Below are 6,570 nucleotides of genomic sequence, written 5' to 3' on the forward strand. Positions count from 1 at the left end.
ATATTTAGATGGGAGTATAGAACATGACAAACATCCTGATTGTGATAAACAGCGATAGCGAGATAGATGTGGTCATCACAGGCGTGTCTGGAGGAGAAGACAGTTACTTCCCATCATTTCACCACTGAATGCGAAGCACTTAAAACCTCAGAGTGAAACGAAAGCGCTGCAGCCTCCCACCACGTTTCCAGACAAATGCTTTTCCTCCTATGTGTGTGTAAATGTTTGTGCATGCAGTCTGCACGCTCGATTGTCCGTGTCTGTTTAGCGTCTGTCCGTCGTTCGTTCTCTGATACATTCTGTTGAGTGTAATGGAGAATAGCAGGTGGGGCGGCAGCCCACGCTTCTCGCGCTATGTTTAACCTGTGAGATTCAACACCCCCTGAGGTGGTGTGACACGTCTCTCCCAATGGGTGCCTGCTTGAGTATAATTAAACTTTGCTAGAAACTAAACTTGTGTCAGTAACTGCTGCCACCAGTGATATGACTGAAGTCAGTTTTCTTGTTCTCTTGCTGTTCTCTGCCATTTTCTCAGATTTATGTTCCTTTTAAAATGACTTATTTGGTGAGTAGTTTCATCTTTGCTACAGCACTACTCACTTCAGTAAGACAGTTCACTTCTAACGTGGGCCTATGAAACCTCATTTTTATTGATATCACAAGTTTCATACAAAAAGGCATTTATTCTTGCTATCAGTACCACATAAAAGACATCAATGTAGAACACTTCGATAACTGTTACCTAAGCTATGTTAACAGTACTAGTTGTACTTTAAGAGTGCATTGACATTGCAAAAAAAATTTTGTAATTGAGGTAAAGTTGTATTTCCTTAAAACAGGGTTAAAGCCCCTCACCATTCCAGCAGGCCATCCGAGGCAAGTAGTAGACATTACTGTTGTTTATTGTACTTCCGCATATTGACACAAACGCTACCTTTACATTTATATTCACAATTTACACCACTAGAAAGCTTAGATTATTGTGAATGGATTGATGCAACCAAATCAAGTTACAATCACAACAGGAGTCACGATAAAGGACAACAGCAGACAAACAAATGTTTTTAAAAATTGACAAAACATTGAGGCAACTCACCGATGACGTCTCTCAGTCATCCACAGATCGGTAACACTCCAACGTGGATGGTCTGGTAACATCCACAAAGGTCCACACGATCCACTGCTGTCAAAATATTTAGTCCAAAACATGATAATAATCCACAGCAGGGAAAATGCTCCTCTTCCACATGTCCTCTGCACTGCCACCATTATAGTTTCAGGAAGTAAAAGCCCTCTGTGGAGTCTCAGATTTGGAATGACACCTCACTTGACCAATCACGATCTAGTAGTTGAAGCTGAGCGACCTGAGAAGCCATTTTCCTCATTTTCTTCTGCTGTGTGAAGATCAAACCAGTCATAGCTAAGACTGGAAATGACTGATGCTTCTAATAGCCAATGAAATTCTGAACACACCCAAACGCTTCAGTGAGTGTATGTACAGCTCACCTCAAATCAAGGAATTCATTGTTAGTAGAGATATTATATGCGGTTTGAAGTGATGAATATAGTAAATGGCCTCAATTTAAAAAAATATAGCCAGAAATAGGTATAAATACCTTAAATATGAATGTATGAGGTTAAAATTTAAATTTCATGATGTTAACTTTCAGAGAGACCAAAACCATGCATGTACTCCAAATAGTTCAGGAACAGCTTTTTACTTTGGGTATGCCTTGGTTAGGCATTTTAAGCTTTACTGGACTGGTATGGGGTTTTAAAAAGTACTGTGCCTATGCACAGTTTTGAGGTACTTTTACTTCAGTTCATCTGTTTTCTGCTGCTTTTACTTCAACTCCACTACATTTCAAAAACAAATATTGTAGTTTTTACAGCTTTACTGCAGCTGTAGTTACTAGTTAGGTTTAAAATAAATAAATAAAATACAATACACTGTTGAAGATTAAACCAGTGGCTCCAAAGCCTTGAGACTCTTTTCAAAAAAGCAGTGTCTGAGTTGTTATTTCCACACATATCTTCTATTTATCTTATATAACATAAGACAAGATAATATTATACTAATCCCACACCAGGGAGATTTAGAAAGTATTGCGTTGCATTGGCCGGGAATTGAACCCTGGCCTCCCGCGTGACAGGCGAGAATTCTACCACTGAACCACCAATGCATAGTGATGAAATGCTACTGACACAATTAATGTTCGAGATCATTGTACACCAGTCAGGGGACATTTTACCTTGACTTTTGATACTTTTAGTACATTTGATACTTCATACTTTTGTACTTTTAATTAAGTAGGATTTTGAATGCAGGATCTTTTCATGCAAACATGAGTATTTTCACATAGTAGTACTTTTAATTAAGTTAAGAAAGAAAGTACTTTGTCCACCACTGATCATCATACTGCAGCAAAAAAATAATCCCCTGTGGTCTAAAAGCCATTTCCCCCATAGACTGCCATTATAAAGGAAACATCTGTAGAACAGAACCCGAATTGTAAACAAGGTTTATATTTTCAAACTGTCAAACTTTCAAACTAGAAAATCTACATTTATGTTTGTGGCATCATCTCAATCTAAAGTCCATTAGCTGAGGCATTGACTGTTTGTTGATACTTCAATATCCAAAATGTGCTGGCAGATTTTTCTCACTCGTTTTAAGATTTTATGGCTTGCTCACAGACTTGGCTCGATAAGGTCTTTCACAGTGTATTTTTCTGCCCGTAAATATTTCCTGACCTTATAAATATTGACACAGAGAGTTGTTTGTTACTGCTCTCTGTGTGCTAATGGTACAGTTGCTTATGTTCGCTAAAAGGCCAATTAACTGTTAGTGTATTAGCTATTGAAAAAATGAAGCCTGTTGATCAACTTGGCAAGCAGAGAGAGAGAGAGAGAGAGAGAGAGAGAGAGAGAGAGAGAGAGAGAGACAAAGGAAAACACAGATTATATTGAGATTAGAGCGGTGCGACACACAAAACGGCCTGGAAGGCCTGCGTGGAGCCATTTCCTTCCCATTTCCTTCTACTTCAATGGGGTTCCTCGTGTCTGACTCAGTTATGGCTTTGGGATAATGCCAAGGATGTCATCTATATTCCACTCATGGGACACAATTCAAAACAGACTCTGCAGCATCGACTGTGGCTGCTACGCTATGCAGCATTCCCTCAATACTTGAACAGACAGAACAGAAGGCTCGATCCTGTCTGTGCATCTGTATCACATACCATCATGATAAAAACACACCAGACAGAGCTGGACAAGACTCTCACGTTATGACATCTCTAATCTTCTGAATCAACATTCCTGTATTTATTAACTTCAATAAGTTTCCAGCTTCATCGCTGAAGAAACAGATTCTGTCGTCCAAACATTGATCTCACTTAATTTTCTGGAGTGAAATGCAACACTGTGTGGCCATGCAGCTGAGAAAACAGAGGAGAAAAATGGCAATCACATTTTCAGCTGTTGAAATTGAGGGCTGCAATCCACACATAAGAAAAAGCCATGACATGCTGGTTTCATGGAACAGTGCTATACTTAAAAGTAAATTATCACACGTGAGGTGGTGTAATGTCTTAATCTCCCTGCCTATAAAACCTGTACTGCCCTCATTTATCTTGGCTCTCAAGGCATTCGCCTGTTATGTTGAAAGTCATTTTAAATAGTGCTCCGCTTTAACATGCTGCACCCCCAGGCAACACGAAAAGTCTGGCCATTAAAACATCCCTCTTGTACAAGATGTACCATCTGAGCCACATTCCACAACAAGCACTCAGCACCTCTGCGCCCACTTCACTTTCCATCTGATCTCCATTTCCTCTGGTCATTCCTAATGTTCCAGTCCGTGTCCTCGCGAAATAATTACAAGAGGCCCATCCTCACCTGTCAGGGCGGTCAGGCCCTTTGCTGAGAGTATGACAGCCATCTTGTCCCCTCACTCCTCTGCTTCCATTAGCGTTACTGGTTGTCGTGACTGCAGGCCCATTGCAGGGTCAGGGCCCTCCACGATGGGCTGTAATTGCAGCGTGGTGAGCACTCGGGAGCCACTGCACCCACCTAATGAATTGTCACCCAGTTTAATATGAAATTACATGAGGGTGAATCGTAATAGATTAACAGGGTTGGCAAGGTTACTATCAAAAGATAACCCATTGCAAATTACTGATTACCTGCCTAAAATTATTATAAGGAACACGTGAAGTGGATTACTCAGCCCATGTGATGCTATCTAAGGGAGACGAGTGCTAATCCCCATCCTGCTTTAAGAGACATTGGCCATTAACTTGTTCTTTAAGTGGCTACAGAGGACACTGGAACTTTTTATCACGGTGATGTTAGTTTGATAATTGTCGTAATAATCCTAGCCTTAAAGGTAACTCATATATTTAATTTATGTAAGTATCTCATCAGGACTGACTAACTCACTAATGTGTCAGCCCACAGCCATGATTATGATCTGCTTTCATTTAACTTAGTTCAGTAATAAAGCCTTCCCACTTTTAATTAAAGGATAATCCTGGTTTATTTTATTTTTTTGTAGCTTTGGACCTATTGTGATGACAATACTGCTTTGTGCAAAGAAGGAGACAAACATTAATGCTCCACCTTCTTTAAAAGCTATTGGCAATTACAGGTTGGCTTGTTCTTGAGGTGGCTGCAGAGGACACTAGAACATTTCATCATGTTGATGTTGGCTTGATAATTATTCTTAAAGATCCCAGGTTTAATTTATGTATCTCATCAAAACTGATTCACTCTCTGAAGTCACAGCCCAAGGCCATAAGGCTGTCTTATCTTCAGCTGTTAGTTCAATAATAAGGCCTTCCGTGCTTAAAGGATATCTCCAGTTAACACTGGAGCCAGCAGTCCATTCAGATTATCTAAACCACTTCATGTGGGTGTAAAACCAAGTAGTGTAAAACTACAAGATAATAGATTTGTGTGTATTCCTCAGTCAGTGTCCTCTGTTTCATGCCACAATGTTATCACTTCCAAATTTGTTTTCCACAGTGTGAGAGAATGGACGTGTGGCAGCAGAGTGTTTGAAAAGTGTCACTTGTGTGAGTCTCATGGTTAGTGCACGAAAGTTGGCAGCCTTCACTTCTACATGGTATTTTGTGAGAGGCCAGAGTGCCACAGGTTGCCCTTCTCAGTTCTTTCCAGAGTTCCGACCATTCACATGGTCATTTCATAACTGTTCTTTTCAAATCAAAGGATAACAGCTTCACCTACATTTGATAAGGGTACAAGGATTTAAATAACTCTTTATTTTGATCTCCACATAAGTCTGACTAACCTGGGTTTGCTTGGGTTTGCTGCTTTGATTTCTTTTTAGCAATTTGGCGTGTACAACAGAACAAACGGCAAGACCTAGAAAAACAAGATCCAAGTTCGTCACACAGTTGATGCGGCTCATTCAAAATGTGAAAAATGAATCACAATGGCCGCTTTCCTTCACAGAGACGCCGCCATAAATAATTCTAAGTGCGACGGCTTCTTGTATGTTTCACCCCCTCACATCTGAATCGGCCGATGCATTTTTCATTGACCAGCGGCTCCATTAGACATGCTGATGGATGATTCTGACACTTGAGGAGCACATTTCCATACATCCACACATGGACGATTATTAACAGAGATAAGCAGAGCGAAATGACACACAATTACACTCGTTTCTCCCCGCCTCTGTCTCTCCTCTCACGTCCCAGTTTTGACGGCAATCATCAAGCATTTCACACCTCGAAAACCCAAGCAGACAAGCCGCTGTCAGGAGCACTGACCTAAAATCAGAGATACATTTCCGATATGAATAATAGCAGGCTCCAACCACGTAACCCATCATTATTTATGCCCTCAACCAGTAAATATTATAATAGTGACGACACCTCAGCTTGTTTACTCCTGATTCATCAAACAGTTGAGTGTAAATGGCAGTTGCACATCTACTGACTGAACAAAGAACAAAAGAATATTCTCTTATGAGGCCGAGGCATGGAAAACAACTAGTAGAAGGAAAATAACAGATGTTATTGAGTTTTCAGTTATCTCTATCACTCTGTGTGATTTCCTACCGATCAGCAAACACAGACTGTGTAGGCTCAGAGTAACTGCACTGTTTTGCTCTCAGAGGAACCCGTTCAGGTTTCATTCCAATCAGTCTGCCATTCCAAAGCATTGCAGCGCATTTCTGCCAGTATTTTTCATTGTATTTGCATCTCCAAGGATATCACATCCCTGTGCTTTTAAGAAGTAGCTCAAACAAGTATTAATAATTAAATCCGTGTACACAGCAGGGAGAATGGCGACATGACTTTGCTTGTCTTTCCCTAAATGACTCTGCTGCGAATGCGTCTGTATCGTTGTCTGAGTACATGAATGCGGAATGGACTGAGAGTTCATCATCGTTACTGTCCACACATCGCAACAATCATCACATCTTACACCTCGCTCTCTGTCTTGTGATGTTTACAAAAATGCATGAATGAACTTCACTTTAAAAGCCATTCCAAGTAAATGGTTTTATTGATCTGTTGTTTTGCCATGTAATTATCT

General features: G+C 40.4%; 1 non-coding gene across 1 annotated transcript; it reads right to left on the reverse strand.

The window, feature by feature from the left end:
• Window positions 1–2,112: 2,112 nt before the first annotated feature.
• trnad-guc (transfer RNA aspartic acid (anticodon GUC)) lies at window positions 2,113–2,183 on the reverse strand. The gene has a single exon. It is a non-coding gene; the product is annotated as a tRNA-Asp (tRNA).
• Between the last annotated feature and the right edge of the window lie 4,387 nt (window positions 2,184–6,570).

Source organism: Chaetodon auriga, chromosome 21 (genome assembly GCF_051107435.1).
Source record: "Chaetodon auriga isolate fChaAug3 chromosome 21, fChaAug3.hap1, whole genome shotgun sequence".
Taxonomy (NCBI): Eukaryota; Metazoa; Chordata; class Actinopteri; order Chaetodontiformes; family Chaetodontidae; genus Chaetodon; species Chaetodon auriga.